This window comes from Tupaia chinensis, unplaced genomic scaffold, assembly GCF_000334495.1.
Source record: "Tupaia chinensis unplaced genomic scaffold, TupChi_1.0 Scaffold000139_1, whole genome shotgun sequence".
Taxonomy (NCBI): domain Eukaryota; kingdom Metazoa; phylum Chordata; class Mammalia; order Scandentia; family Tupaiidae; genus Tupaia; species Tupaia belangeri.
This window is the reverse complement of record NW_006159609.1, coordinates 2841008-2857530: the sequence shown is the minus strand read 5'-3', so window position 1 is coordinate 2857530 and position 16523 is coordinate 2841008. Positions and strand designations below refer to the sequence as shown.

Sequence of the window (16523 nt, the reverse complement as noted above, 5' to 3'; positions counted from 1 at the left end):
GGATTCAAACTACAGTTGGCCATATGGGATCCAGTACCCTTAACCCCTACACTATGGGGCTGGCCCTGAGTTCCTCTTTATATAAGGACCAATAACCTTTCTGAATCTTTAATATCATCAAAGTAGTCATTTAAAAAAAGGAAAAAAAGGCTGGGACCAGCATATGGAATATTGGTTACGTCACTGGACTCCCATGTAGTCGACCGCGGTTCAAGTCCCGGATCTGGTGGCTTAAACTTACACCAGGTGCATGTGCGTGCATGCCCAAGATCCTGAGAGAAGGGATTGTGGCATAGTCGCCCCACCCCAGGGGGGTGATTTCTCGCTTTCTGTCTCTCTGTCTCTCTCTGTCTTTCTGGCAAGCACACGCGCCCTACAGTAAAAACCTCTTAAAAAAAAAAAAAAAGTCTTGCCTCTTCTAAATTTGTGACATCTCATGATGTATTGAAGGGATTCCCAGGTCCAGCTCAGGATGATGAGTCACTAGGAGGACTCATAGGACAGTATACAGTCAAATTCACAGCGATGACACACTACAGTAAAAGGATACAAAGCAAAATAAGCAAAGGAAAAATGTGCATGAGGCGAAGCTTGGAGAAAACTGGGTGTGAGCTTCCAAGGGTCTTCTCCGAGTAGAGTCACACAGGAGACAGACACTCTCTCTTCTCCTAGTGGAGTCACACAGGAGACACGAGTTGTGACAACACATGTGAAATGTTAGCAACCCAGGTCTTCCTTAGAGATTCAGTGCCCAGGACTTTTTTTTTTTTTTTCTATTTTTAAAAGATTTTTGCTATAGAGGGTACACGCTTGCTGGATAAACAGAGAGACAGAAAGTGAGAAATCGACCCCCTAGAGGTGATGGCCATGAAGCAACCCCTTCTCCTCTGTTCTCCCAGGATCTTCGGCATGCACACACATGTGCCAGGGGTGAGTTTCAAGTCATTGGGTTTGGGACTCAAACCACAGTAGGCCATGTGAGAGTCTAGCATCTTAACCACTATGCCTCCTGCTGGCCTCAAGTGCCCAGGATTTTTACAGAGGGCTCACCACACAGGTACCCCCTACATGCATGTTCCAAACTCCTAGAAGCATAGTATAAACTACACTGTTTGTACAAACAGGTGAAGCACAGTGAGCCTCCCCAAATCCAAGTTTTCTAGATGTTGACCAAGGGCCAACCTTGCAAGCCTTTCTAAGGATAAACAGTTACAGGCCTGCTATGTTAATTCTCATTTATTCATTATTGAAATGTAATAACTGTACATACTTATAAGGCACAGTGTGACATTTTGATATGTGTGTACATTGTATAATAATAAAATCAGGATATGTTAGTATACCTATCATCTCATTCATTGTTTCTTGTGAGGAGTGCATTCAAAATCTTTTCATTATTTTGAAATATATAATATCGTTAAGAATAATTACTCTTCTGTGCAACAGCACACTAGAACTTATTCTTTGTAACTGTAACCCTAGACCTATTAGCCAGTCTCTCCCCATATCCCATTCCCCAGCCTTTGGTAACTACTATTCTGCTTTCTACATGTGTTGGTTCAGCTTCTTTAGATTCCACATATGTGTAATATCATGCAGTGTTTGTCTTTATGTGCCTGGATCAAGTCATTTAACCTAATGTCCTCCAGGTTTATCAATGTTGCCACAAGTCACAGGATCCGATTTTTCTTTTCTTTTTTCTTTTCTCTTCCTTCCTTCCTTCCTTCCTTCTTTTCTTTTTTCCCTCTGCTATAGAACATGAGTACTTGTCAGAGAAAGACAGACAGAAAATGAGAAGACACTCCCTAGAACAAGATTGTCACACCACAATCCCTTCTCCTCTGGCTGTCCTTTTGGGATTATGGGCGTGCACGTGTGCCCAGTGTGATTTTCAGGCCTCTGGGTCTGAGACTCAAACTGTGAAGTTGGCCATGTGGGGATTCAGCTGTCGTAACCACCATGCCACTGGCTGGCTCTAGGGTTTAATTGTCTTAATAGCTGAATAGTATTCCACTGTGTTCATTCTTTTCTGGACACATGGGAACAAAAAAACAACTATCTAAATAATAATGACCCATTGACCACTAAACTGTTACAATTAGTTAATGTATTCAAATTCTTAAAAATAGAGTGAACATAATTCATCATGGGGTCAGCAGGTGGTGTGGTGGTTAAGGCAGACTCCCATATGGCTGACTGTGGTTCAAGTCCTGCACCTGACAACTTGCTTTCTCACTTTCCTTCTCTTTCTCTGTCTCTCTGGTCAACTTCAGTAAAATAAGATAATGACAATGAATAAAATTAAATAAAATAATTCTAAAAAAATATTCATTCAACACACTTGTGCTATGTCAGCCTTCTGGGCTCTGGACATTAAGAAAATAGTGAGTCCATTCCTGCCCTCTAGAACCTTCAGAGGCCTAAGAAGATAAGATGAATACGTAAAGAATGACAACACACAGTGGCATCAAAAGAGAGCCATAAGGGGTAGAAGTCAAATATTAAACCAATCAGCAAAGAAAGAAAAAACTTCCTGCTGTGATAAACCAGGAAGATACAGAGGAAAACTACCACAGGGCTGCAGTTTTAAGGCTAGGCAGCATTTAAGAGTAAATGGCAGCACCAGGAAGTACTTGACCAAGGGGGAATAAAAGTCCACACACAGGGAACCAGCAGTTAGCGTAATGGCTATGTCGCTGGACTCCCACGTAGTCGACCGCGGTTTGCGTCCCGGACCCGGTGGCTTAGAACTCACGCCGGGCGCGTGTGCATGTGTGCCCAAGATCCCGAGAGGAGAATGGAGGAGAAGGGATTGCGGCGTGACCATCCCCCCTGGGGGGTGATTTCTCGCTTTCTGTCTCTATGTCTCTCTCTGTCTGTCTGGCGAGCGCACGCGCCGTATAGTGAAAAACCTCTCAAAAAAAAAAAAAAAAAGTCCACACACAATGTCCATTCTCCTTAGAGAAATACAGATTTCTCCATGATCAGCCCCCTACTTCTCTGGCTCGGATCCCGCCTGCCTCACGTTGGACGTGAAAATTGGGCCTACCACACTTTGACTTTCTGATTCCTATTTACCCAAGTCTCTTCTCAAGTGCCACCTTTCCAAGGAAGCATGACCTTGGCAGCTGATCTTCCTCCCTTTTTGTCCCCAACCCCCGTAATCCCAGCTGACTATCATCACCACGTCACATGTTAATTATAGACATCCGTCTTCCCTGCTAGACTCTGAACCTAAAACCATTTCTGGTATATAATAAATACAGTAAACAGTATTTGTTGAGTGAATTAACTCTTATCTTCAGATTTGACATTCTTCCCACTAGACTTGGAGCCCTTTATAAACATATCTTCAGTTTAGGTCAACTGGTGGCGTGGAGATTAAGGCGACTAGATCCCACATGGACAACTGTGTAGTTCAAGTCCTGGATCTGGAGGCTTGAAAAACACACCAGGCATATGTGCATGCATGCCCAAAACCCCAAGAGGAGATTGAAGAAGGGACTGCAACACGATCATGCCCCCAGGTGGTGATTTCTCATTTCTCTCTTTCTCTGCCTCTCTGTCTCTTGCCGGTGAGTATACAAACCCTATAGTAAACCAAAAAAAAAAAAAAAAATTCACTGTTTAATAGAGGTTTTAAAAGAATAGCTGGGACCAGCAGTTAGCGCAATTGCTATGTTGCTGGACTCCCATGTGCTCGAACGTGGTTCGCATCCCAGACCCGGTGGCTTAAAACTCACGCCGGGCGCATGTGCGTGCATGCCCAAGATTCCGAGAGGAGAATGGAGGAGAAGGGATTGCGGTGTGGTCATCCCCCCTGGGGGGTGATTTCTCGCTTTCTGTCTCTCTGTCTCTCTCTGTCTGTCTGGTGAGTGCACGCACCCTACAGCAAAAACCTCTCCAAAAAGAAATAAATAAATAAAAGAATAGCAACAAATTTTCAATACACTAACCATTTATACTTAAACTACATTTGCACACATAGTCATAGCACCTCCAGGTAGAGAAGCACATGAGTACACCTTTAAGGGCCTGACCATTCCCACCCATGGTTTATCAGTCTTCATGCTTTGGTCTCAAAAGATACTAAATTAGACCTTATCAAAGGACTAATCCTAGGCTTGAGTGACCCAATGAGAAAGACATGGGGCTTGCCCCATGAAAGGGGACAGGTTTAGAGATCCAGTATTCCAAAAGCTTGACATGGGATGTCTCCAGAGGTCTAAATTGGACATCCTACTCCCTGTGCACTAAATGTTAGCCCAAGACTTGCTCTTAGTTCTTGGCTACTCAGAGAGTGATCTTGGGGAAAGTCAGTCACAGAAGGGAAAAACAGAAACACATTCACCCACTCCACACTTGCTCATAAGTCAAGCAAACACCTGAGCTCACTTCTGTGGGAGGGTCACATCTGTCCCTGGCAGAATCTAACAGGTGGAGCCACAGCTCCACCACGCCCTTGGCTCCTGGCCACACACTTGTTCATGTGGGAAAGCAGGTGATTGTCTTTATGTTACGGCACCTCTAAGTAACCAAGGCTAATCTCCTCAGTGGCTCTTCCTAAGGGACTCCAGGTATATGTCAAGTTTTCCTTCTGGTCTGGATAAAACAGATAACACAAACAAAGGTCCAGAAACACACAAGCATACACTTATGTGTTCTCACGTCTCAATCTTGATTGCTTCAGGAGAAGGGCCACCCAGCTTCTTGCAGTTCCCCAGATAATGATCATTTTTCGGTCTGAGCCTCCCTGTTCCTCTCCAGCAGAACACACAGAAACCTAGCCATAATAGTGCATGCTGAGTGGTTAGCAGGTGCAGGATGGTTAAGGCACTGCATTCCCACATGGCCGACCATTATTCGAGTCCTAGGCCTCACGGCTCACTTCCTCACACACTCTCTTTCTCTCTGGTCAAACTAAATAAATACATTAATTAAATAAATTTGTTAATAAATAAATATATCAGTAAAAGTGGTAAATGAGCTCAATTCCAAAGCAGGATATATTTATCTTTCTAGAATAACGTGGCTCTAATGTGATCTACTCAATACATTAGAATATGAAATCACCATTTTCCACCACATGCTATACCTTCCCATAGCAGTACTGAATTACATAGCAGTACTATGTCTACAAGTACCATTAACATTTTTAAAGAATTATTTATTTATTTATTTAGCTTTACTTGTTATTATTTTTTAATTTGACCAGAGAGAGAGACAAGAGAGAGAGAGAAAGGAAAGGTGAGAAAGCAAGCTACCAGGTCTGTGACTCAAACCATGGTTGACTATGTGGGAGTCTAGCACCTTAACCACCATGCCACCTGCCAGCCCAGTTCCATTAACTTTTGCCCAAAGAAAATGAAAAAGCTTTAAAATATGTTATCTTGGGACCAGCAGTTAACGTAATGGCTATGTTGCTGGACTCCCAGGTAGTCAACTGCGGTTCGCGTCCCAGACTCGGTGGCTTAAACTCACTCTGGGCGCAGGTGCGTGAGCGCCCAAGATCTGGAGAGGAGAATGGAGGAGAAGGAATTGCGGCATGACCATCCCCCCTGGGGGGTGATTTCTCGTTTTCTGTCTCTCTGTCTGGCGAGCGCACGCACCCTATGGCAAAAACCTCTCCAAAAAAAAAAAGTTATCTTGTCTGTACCCATAAGTCTGACACATGAACCTATCAACTTCAAATCTATCTTCCACATAGAAGGCAGTATTATCCTAAAGAAAAATTTAGTGGGTTGGCCCCATTGCCTCATGGTTAAGAAAGCTAGACCCCACATGGCTGACTGTGTATTTCAAATCCCAGTCCTAACAGTTTGAAAAACACACTGAGTATGTGTGCATGCATGTCCCAAATTCCAGCAGGATAGAGAAATGAAGGAGAAAGGATTGTGACATGATCATGCCCCATTGAAGGGTACTTTCTCCCTCTCCCTTCCTATTTTTTTATTTATTGTCTCTCTCTGGAGATAATACACACCCTCTGAAAAAAAGTTTTTAAACAGAACCAAAGAAAAATTTAGTTATCCACTCATAAGGAGAAAGCTCCAATAGGACCTTGTGGCCTGCAAAACAGAGGTCAACTATTTAGCCTGAGCTCATCTTTGGTCTTCAGCTCACTGCATTACCAGAGCCTCCAGTCATAATTTACCCACCCTATGGGCATGCTCAGTGATCTTTCCCTGTTCCCCAGGTATGCCATGCCCTCCCTGCCTCCATGCCTAGGAATGTGAAATGTCTCATCTTTCCTCTCCACCTCATTCCCTTCTCAACCTAGTCAACTCCTCCTCAGCCTTGGGTCTAGCTTATCTGTCACTTCCATCTTTCCCAGGCAGTTCCTCTCTCTGCAACCTCACAATGAGTTGTATGTATTTCCCCTAGAACATTTACTACATTGTACTGTATTACTTTACCATTGTTGCCCTCCAGAGACAAGAGAAGAATCCAAGAAGAAAGGGAGAGAGAAGGAAGATATAGAAAAGAAAGAGAAGGAAACTGACATTTATTGAATGACAACTCTGAGCAGGGTACACTATTAGACACTAATATATTCTTTATCTTCATTATTCCTTAGATCCACCTTGTGAGATAATGAGTGTCATTTTTTTCAGAAGGGATACTGAGACTCCAAGAAGTTAAGTTACTTGATCAACTACACAACTAGTAAGTGGATCCAAGTTTTAAACTCAAGCTTATCTGATCCCAAAGCCAAGTGCATTCCACCACAAAGTAGCCTCTATGAGAAACACGAGCTTCCAGAGTCACATTTGCCCATGGACAAGAGTCAGAAATACTTTCTTTTCTATAGCTCCTCTCCCACCCCTGTTCTACCTCCTGTGCTACACAATTCTGCCTTCTGCTCTTCCCCTGTTATTGTACTTCAAAACCATCTGTTATTACCCATCAGATGGCGAAGTGTCCCTAGATCCTATAATAGCAAGAACACGGTAATTACATTTGCAGTTGGGTGATACGATGCTATTCCAAAAAGAAGCAGGGGATAGATTATAAAACAGAGTAAGAAAGTGTCAAATCTGACTGGTCTGAGAAGGGCCATGGCACAAAGAATTCTTCAATTTTAATAAATCCCCATATCATATCCAACATAATGGTCAACTTTTCCTCAAGTTCTTTAGTATGTCCCCTCTCACTTAGCAAGTTGTGATGTCTCAAATTAAAACAAAGCATAAGGAAGACCAGCTAGTGGCATAGTGGTTAAGGCACTGGACTCCGCATAGCTGGCCATGGTTCAAATCCCAGACCCAGTGACTTAAAACACACCAGGCACATGTGTGTGCATGCTCAAAATCCCAAGAGGAGAATGGAGAAGAGACTACAGCATGGCTACCTCCTTAGGGGGTGATTTCTTGCTTTCTGTCTCTCTCTCTGGCAAGCACACATGCCTATAGCAAATAAATCAAGCATAATGAAAAGATGACCAGGCAATTCTCCAGAGTCAGATGGCAGTTACTCCAGGCCACGCAATGGTCCTGCCTAGCTGCAACACTAAGCAGCTAACTCCTTAGGCCATGGAGTCTTAGGAGAACCCAGTTTTTTCATGGATGGTTTTGTCAAGTCTATCATTATATCTCTATGGTAATAAAAACATCTGAAGTTTAAAATATTATAATATTTTGAAACAGTCCCAGTTTCAAATATTATATGTCATAAGATGCAAGGCAAACAACATGGTTCAGCCCAGGATTCAGTAAGTGTGAGAGTGAACATCCGCCTTTCCTCTAAAGAACTCCTCTTCCAAAAAGGTAGTACCGTATAGTGGAAAGATCACAGGCTTTTGAGTCAAAGCAAGTAACCCAGAGTTCAAATATCTGTTTAGCCATTTATCAACTATGTGGCCATGGGCAAAGCAATGAACTTCTCTGTGCTTCCATTTCCTCATCAACAAAATAGACAATTATCTTTATTTTAGAAAGCTGTCTTGCCTATTAGATGAGCAACAATCTAGTAAGAGACTGACATATAATATGTACACTATTCATAGTAGACACTATTTTAAAAGTAAAGGAAAAAAGAGGTACCATTTCTGCTCTTCTAAACAAAAGACCATAAATGATATGATTTGCCTAATTTAATAGAACTAGTACTCAACTTCCTAAGGCTAACACTTCACTCTCTTCCAGGGCACTAATAATGCTTACATAGGCTATTAAGTTGCTGACTCATCATTCTGTAGTCCAGAGGTACCCCAGATATTTCCTGAAATACTTAATTACTACTACCTACATGCAACAAAATTTTTTACATTTTTGCAAAAAGTACATATTTAGGTATTACCTTATGTAGTCAAAATGCTGGCTACCTCATGAGTCTCATAACTCTGCATCTAGAATTCATCTGCAGCTTCCTGATTTCACAAACAACAAAGAAGAACACCTCTGGGGTTAGGGTCAGGTACACATACATCAGATTATCTGATGATCCAAAACACTGGCTCTGGAGTCAGATCACCTGGATTCAAATTCCTTTCCTCCTCTTATTAACTGTTTCACCTTGGGTACTTTATTTACCTGTGCATCAATTTCCTCACTGTAAAATAGTATCGGTAACAGATTATTGTGAGGACTTAACAAACTGAAGGCCAGCTTTGCAGGCTGTGGTTAAGGGAACTAGATCTCACATGGTTGACCACAGTTCAAGTCCCTGCCCTAGTAGCTTGAAAAAGCACTCTACACATGTGCATGAAAGCCCAAAATCCCAATAGGATGGAGAAATGGAGAAAGACTGTGGTGTGATAACACCCCATGTTTCTCTATCTCTGTCTCTCTCAGGTGGGTGCACACACACTCTCTGGCAATTAAAAAATAAGTTATACAGGCCCAATGCTCAAAATACTGCCCAGTACCTAGCAGGTGCTCAATGAACTCCAGACATTGTTCTTATCATTCACTTGTTTCACAGGGTTAAAAAAAGCAGTCTGAAGCAATCAGATACAATATGTTACATTAGCAACCAGATCAGACAAAAGAGTTTAAAAATAAGGAAGGAAGATGAATCCTACATAATCAGTTATTACTCTGGGAGCCTTCAAAGCAGTTGAGCCACAGTGACGGAATGCCTGTGGTTTCAAAAGATCACAAGTTACCTTAAATAGGTGTCACATAGAAAGTGGAATTAAATTGGAACTGGTATCAAAAAGGTATAAAGTGGTGAGTCCTTGGATTATAACTTTTGACCAAGCACCAAGCAATATCTCCATCTGTTTCTGCTGATTTTCATGACATATACAGCATCATTTAATCCTCTAAATAACTTCGTGAGGCAGGTATGATCATTCCCATTTTATAGACAAGTGGAAGAACTTATATGCTATGAAAATAGTTACAGACTTGGGGATAGCAAAGGTCTCCCTGAACATGCCCCCAAGATGGTAGAACTGGTTAACTCTAGAACACATAAAAAGAATCAAACTGAAAACCCAGAACCTCTACTTCTAAAATTCAAATGACTAGTCTAAACCAACAGAGGCAAAGAATCTGCCCTGAAGACTCCAACACACGACAGCTCAATCTTCCTCCCAACTCAGACCGCTGACACAGAGTGGGCAGGAATGGCCAGGACATGGATCTGACTGAACCACTCAGCTTGGCCTGGGATCCAGCTCATGCCCTCAGCCTCACAGCCTTGTGTTGTAATCAAGTGACTCAGCCAGGGGCAAGAGAGCCCAGGCGCCTGTGGCCATGAAGAATGGTGCGGCACAAAACACTTCTGTCTAATCAGAAGTTGATGGTGTCCGTTCTGTCAAGACTTACAGTAAAACGATGCTTCTGCAAGGGAAAAAAAAAAAGAAATGTCTGTTCACCCAGAAATCAAGTGATGCCTTTCTTTCTCCCTTTAATGCAGAATGTGACTTTGTGGAATTGTTTACCAGGTCTTATACACACCCCCCCACACACACACCCCAATTTTTTGATGCATAATTAGAGAGTAGGCGACTTATCTTATTATAATAAACCAAATCTACCTCTCCCAGTAGCTACAAGGTGTCTAGAAAGTGTGCCATTTAGGAAATGCTTTTGTTTGGGCTTTCTAGCTCAATCATCAGTATGAGAGCTAAAGTGTAGGAGACTGTCCGTAGGTTGTAAGTACTTCAGGTATGTAAAAAGGTCACTGAAGGCCAGGTAGTGGTAGAGCTGTAAAGCAACTGGACTGATATGGAGATCCTGGGTTCTTATCCTGGGACAACCCGAGCATGCTGGGCCGAAGATTCAGGCTGGCTGAGACTAATGTGAAGACCTTTTAGGGGACAGCTCTCTCTATATACAAGTATATCTGTATCTTTTTCTTTCTTGCAAAGGAAACAAACTTTAAAAAAAAAAAAAAAGCAGTGTGGAAGGTAGAAGGGGGCAAGCCCTATGGGCTAGTGGTTAAGGGAGGGGCATACCTCATGGCCAACGTGGTTCAAATCCCAGCCCCACCCCTTGAAAAAACATGCCCGGTGGGTGTGTGTGTGTGTGAGCCCAAGATCCCAACAAGATGAAGAAATGGAGGAGAAATTATGTTACAGTGTAACCATGTCCCTCTGGGGAGAGGTGCTTTTTTCCTCTCTGTTTCTCTGTCTCTTTCAGACAAGCGTATGTGAAAAAAAAAAATTTAAGTCATTGCAACCATCTGATGGACTGTACCACATTTCAACAGACTTTATTTCAGGAGAGTGACTCATTCATTCTTTCATTTGCTCATTTAGTGATTAACTTAAAACACTTTATTAAGTTCTCATTGAATGCCAGGAGCTACACCAGGCTATGTGCATGCAGAATTAAACCACATAGTCCAGGCCCTTGGGGGCACAATCTTTTCCCAAATTGGTCTTTTTATCTTCTAGTCCAGCCACAACTGTATGATCTCTCGCCTTTCAATGTAAGCTCCCTCTGCCCCTCTCTCCCTTCTTCCTCTCCAATTCTGAGCCACTGAAGAGTGGGATCCTAGGCTACGCCTACATTCTGTAAAAGCTCTAGCCAACAGCCAAGTGCTGGATAAACACTAAGGAAAAATACGGTGTTTAGTAACTTAAGGGGCAAATACTTAGTGAAACACATGGCTTCATTATCATTTTTTTTAAAAGTGGCACCAGCAGATGACCTAACAGTTACATCACTAGACTCCCACGTAGTCAACTGCAGTTCAAATCCTGGACTTGGTGACTTAAAACTCACACTGGTTTTATGCATGTGTATGCCCAAAATCTCCAGAAGAGGATGGAGAAGGGATTGTGGCATGGCCATCTCCTCTAGGGGGTGAATTCTCTCTTTCTGTCTCTCTCTCTCTCTCTGCCAAAAATCTCTCAAAAAAAGGGAAAAGAGGGGCTGCCAGGTGGCATGATGATTGGGGTGCTGGGTTCCCACGTTGCCAAACACAGTTGGAGTCTCGGACCTGGTGGCTTGCTTTCTCACTTTCCCTTTCTCTCTCCCTTTGTCTTTGATAAAATTAAAACCTAAATAATAACAAATTAAATTAAATAAATAAATCTTTTTTTTAAAAAGGGGGGGAAGCTTTAATTGTATGTCTGTCAATCTGTCTTCCCCAAAATTGCCCTAGGGCAATTTGCTCCTCCCAACAATCTCTGGAGATTCTGATTAATAGTAACAAATAAATAAGCAAAACAATTCTCTTCTCAATGGTCTGTGGATCATGTGATTTGCATTAGGGCAGTCAGCTGAGAAGACCCTTATACGGTCACAAAGGGCACCAAAAGCTCAAAGCAACAGAAAGTAGGAACATTTCCTGATACCTGATTCATTTAGAGGTGATAAATCTCTACCAGACTTCTACAGAGGCAAACATGAATGGAAAATAACTCAGAGTCAGATGTCTAAGACTGGAAGGAACCTTAAAGGTAAAGAAATCAAGGCAATTATGTGGCTAAATCCAGATTCTGCATCTTTGGCATATGCAGAAATACTTAATGGAGAGCCCATTCTTCTCCCCAGAGCTGTCCATAGCTCCCCAAAGCTGTCCATGTCCAGGGTGCATGCCTGGAGCAACCCTGGAGGCAATGGCTGCTGGCACTCACCATGCCCCTATGGGTCCTCCGGGCATGCATCTTCCTGCTTATAGCAGCTAGAGCCAGCTCTGAGGAGTTTAGGAATTCCCTGTGCAAACAGTAGCTCCCGTGCGTGAATGGCAAACCTGCTTTTAATCTGTAAAATGGGACCATCTTCTGACTTTCTTTTCTGTTCAGGACTGAGATGAAGCTCAATGAAACACTAGCCACCAAGAAATCCTGCATTCTTTGAAGAAAACTTAGACTAGAGTTCCAATAGAACAATTATATCTTAATTAGGTCCCATAATTGTTCAGCCAAAAGTTGAATTCTAGCATTTTATAAAGACTGAAAGTGCTTTTGATCTTCTTACATTTAAAGTTTAAAAATTTTAAATAGCATACACATATACATGCAGTTCAAGTAACAAACAGTACTACCTGACACTTAAGCTTTGTAATGACCATGGTGAGGGAGCAGAGAGTAGATTATTTTTTTTACCAATTTATAGAGGAGGAAACCAGCTCAGAGAAACTACCAGCTTGTCCGAGACAACACCGGCAACAAAATGCAATGCTGCAGCATTGGGACCTAGGGGACCTAGGACCCCTTCTCACCACACAAATTTGCTTTGGAATTCTTGGTTCAAATTTTGCACATTAACAACACAGAAGAGCTATATTTTCTGCTATATTTGAGACACTTAGCAAGGAACACAGCTTGATCCTATAACTTCAGTAGCTGCTCCTCTCCCTGGCACTTCTCCCTGCTGGAAACTAAATGACACAGAGGAAATCTAGGAGTGAACTTTGAAACTCACAAACAGGATTAACTTTTATGCCTTTAATTATTCATAATTTATTCTCTACATTTTTAAAAAACAATCCAAGATTCAAGAGGGTCCTTAGCACTGACAATAATTCAATCAAAAGTAAGTGCTGTATTCATTTTTTAAAAATCTACTCATGGGATCAGCAGGTGGCATGGTGGTTAAGACGCTGGACTCCCACATGGCCAACTGCAGTTCAAGTCCTGGACCTGGTGGCTTGTTTTCTCATTCTCTCTCCCTCTGTTTCTTTCAGATGAGCACACATGCCCTACAGCAAAATTAATAGTAATAACAATGATAAATAAAATGTAATAGAAAAATCTACTCATATAGATGCAGAGCAAAAGATTTGAAAGGCAATTTTCCAAGTTTTGCATTAGTTTTTTCTAAGTGTAGACGTACAGAACTTATTTTTATTATAAACGCTAATTGGTATTTTATCTTTTCCACTGTAATGAATACATGTAATTTCAGTAACAGGAAATCAAAGATTTTTTTTAAAAAGTTTTTCATTGCATTTATTTATTTATTTTAGAGATATTGCCTTAGAGTACTTGCATTCACCAGAGAGGGAGAGAGAGAGACAGACGGTGAGCGGGAAAGTGAGAAATCACTCTCTGGGGGGATAACCATGCCGTAATACTTTATCCTCCCAGGATCTTGGGCATGCACACACACGCACCCGGTGTGATTTTCAAACCACCAGATCTGGGACTCAAACCATGGTTGGCTAGGTGGGAGTTCAGCAATTTAACCACTATGACATCTGTTGGCTCTGATATTTTTATTTTAAAAACATAGTCTTTATTTTGGAAAGTAGGAAAAGAGGTTGTCTCCCTGGGGAGGTGAGAAGTTCTAATACTGTGACCCAGTGAATGGAAAATGCAAACAATACTTTAAGCACCCTCCCCCCCATATAAAATGGTCTGCCAGAACACAAATTTTACTCAGATATTTCAGGGAAAAATAACTTTGTATATATTTAAACCAAAGTCCACATACCATGAAATCAAAATTTAAAACTGCATAAGACTTTAAAGCAAGTTTCAGCCTTGCTGAGACCAAGCCATACTAGACTCCAATCCATAGACTTGGTCTTCTTTCCCATTGAGTGATCATTGATGGAGATATTTGGGATTTCCTAAGGTAAACAATCCTTTTTCTTTCCCCCATAGGGCTCAGGTGCTCCACAGAGAGAGACAGAGAAAGAGAAAATGAGAGACCATTCCCAGGGGATGACCACGCCACAATCCCTTTTCCTTGATTCTCCTCTCAGAATTTTGGGAATGCACACACACACATACTCAATATGCTTTTCAAGCCTCCAGGTCTGGACCTTCAACTGCACAGTTGGTCATGTGGGACCCAGCACTTTAACTACAAGTCACTTTTCATGTTAGTTGAAAAGAAAAAGCCAAATTTTTCTTTATCTACTATATCTTTAAAAATTCTTTGTACAAAAAATATATATATTATTTGTACAACAGGTGGCAGCAAACATAACCAGGTAACTCTGGAAGCCCGTAAGGGCACAGTTTGCTCTACCTCACTTGTCCAAAAGGGAGAGATGGTGACATCTCGCTGCTCCAGGGCCTCCTCACAGTGCCAGGGGCAGCAGACCTCTGCACAAGGTGCTAATTCATTCACCCCACAAATGCATACTGAGCAAAACCTGAAAAAAGGCCTCCTAGGGGGACAGTGAGATCATTCACAAGCCAACGGTCAGGTCTAACGGATCAGATGTGGACAATCAATCTTTCATTAGACCCCAAACCACTTCTAGGATAAAGCAAACAGAGTTCCGGTCACACCCACACACTAGCAGCGGGGTGGGGATCAGACCAGCTTCTGGAACAGAGGTACCGTTTAGAGGCTGAAGCAGACACCAATTCCTTCCAGAATAACTGAAACTCTGGCACCATAAATGACATGATGCCTCTAAGACACTTTGAACAGTGTCTGGCACCTAGTGAGAGCTCAGTAATGCTAGCCATTTCTGCTGTTCTTATTACAGCTTGCCCGTTTTCAAGATGCATGAATAAAGCAGAACGAATGCAGGTTTTAGAATTAGAGATTGGATTTAAATTCTAGCTATGCTACTTACAAACTACATGACTAAGGAAGGGATCTTTCTGAGTTTCAGTTGCTCACCTGTAAAATGTGGTATTAAACACTCTCAGTGTGACTCTGTGAGCAGTCAGGACAGAAAAGCACCTGGCCCACAGTAAGTGCCCAATAAAGACAGTCAGCATTGCCCTTACCCCTTTCCCACACCTCTCTTCTCCTTCCTGGCTGCTCTTGATGGGCCTAATCTGATTTCACCTGAATACTACACCAGGGGGCAGAAGGAGGGATGAGGAGATTTCTGGAGAACTTTTAGTGAAACCCATCAAAGTCCTCAGCTCCTTTCAGTCACTTTCCTCTGCCTGACCATCCAGCAGGGACCACCATCCTCACCAGGAATGGCTACCAAGAAGGGGGCAGAAAGCTGGGCAGCAGTCTGAATCCATCCACCTTCCTGTGCCTGTCTCCTGCAGCCCCACTTGTCTTCCTCTGCACATCCCCACCAGGCTGTCTAGGTCAGCAGGCTGACAATATGATTCACAGTTTGTTCTTATCTAGGCTTCCATCTCAACTCAGGGCCCAAACCCAGAGGCTGTTGGTCACAAACCAGCACTAAATGAAAAAGAACTTTTCATTAAGGCAGGAAGTAGAGCCCCTCAAAGTCAAAGGGGATTTATAAGAGGAGGAGGAAGGAATGAGAAGAGGGAGGAGACAGAAAGGGTGGAAAGAGAGAGAGACCCACTTCCTACATAGCGTGTCTCTGTCTTAGACACCGAAGCGGTTGGTTTTCCACTTTGAAAGATGATGAATCCTTCTCGTATGAGTTAGAGACCTCGCTACAGAACGAGGTTTGGATGTATAAAGAGAATTCGGAAATACATCTGCTTATTTCCAAGGTATAAATCATCCTTCCCCTGTGCCCTTCCCAACACTCCACCTTCACTTGAGCGATCTGCGGCTACTCTGCAGCCAGGTCCTGCCCGCAGCCAGCCCCAACCTCAGGCTCAGTCCTCGACAGCTGCAGGAAACGCAAAAACCCAGCAGAACATCACCCACTCCGGCATCCCAGTTTTCCTGTACACTCAGTCGTCTGGGCAGCGGAGATGGCTCTTGAGAAGGCGGCAAATTAAGGAAGGGAGCTTAACAGACGTCAAAACGCAGTCCACGATTTGGAACTCAAAAGACTAAACAACATCATTCTGCACCGACTTCGCCATTTATCAGAGGAGAAATCAGCCCCAGAGAGGAAAAGAAAGTTGCTCAAGATAGCACACCGAGAGGGCAGATAAGTTGAGACTAGCACCCGAGTGCGCTCCTCTGACCCTGCGGGGCAAGGAACACGTCTTGCTGCCTCCCTGGGCTTCTTGCCCGCAGCCCCCGGCTTGGTGGTCCCAACCCAATAGCCCACTGAGTGGCGCGCAGCGTTACCTCGCTCAGGCTGAGCACGGAGAGCCTCCTCTCTCCCGCGAGGTGCCGGCGGCTCTGCGCTGCCGGCTCGCGGGTGGCCCAGGTGTGGGCGCTATCAGGACCGGGCAGCGTGTGCAGGCGCCCCCCGGAGGAGGGCGCGCAGAGGCCGTGCCCGGGTGAGCCGGCCAATGGCGCAGCGCCCGCTTCTCGGCCCGCCCC

General features: G+C 43.2%; 1 protein-coding gene across 13 annotated transcripts in view; it reads right to left on the bottom strand.

Annotated features, from left to right (window-relative positions):
* Positions 1–16523, bottom strand: part of SYTL2 (synaptotagmin like 2) — a 120891-nt gene that overhangs the window by 104086 nt on the left and 282 nt on the right. For 12 of the 13 annotated variants that reach the window (XM_006144932.3, XM_006144936.3, XM_006144939.3 and 9 more), the window contains exon 1: positions 16326–16452. The exons of the other annotated variant lie outside the window; for it this stretch is intronic. The gene's annotated coding sequence lies outside the window, so the exon portion shown is untranslated. Of the gene's footprint in view, positions 1–16325; positions 16453–16523 lie in introns of those variants that run through there. 13 annotated transcript variants of the gene reach the window in all.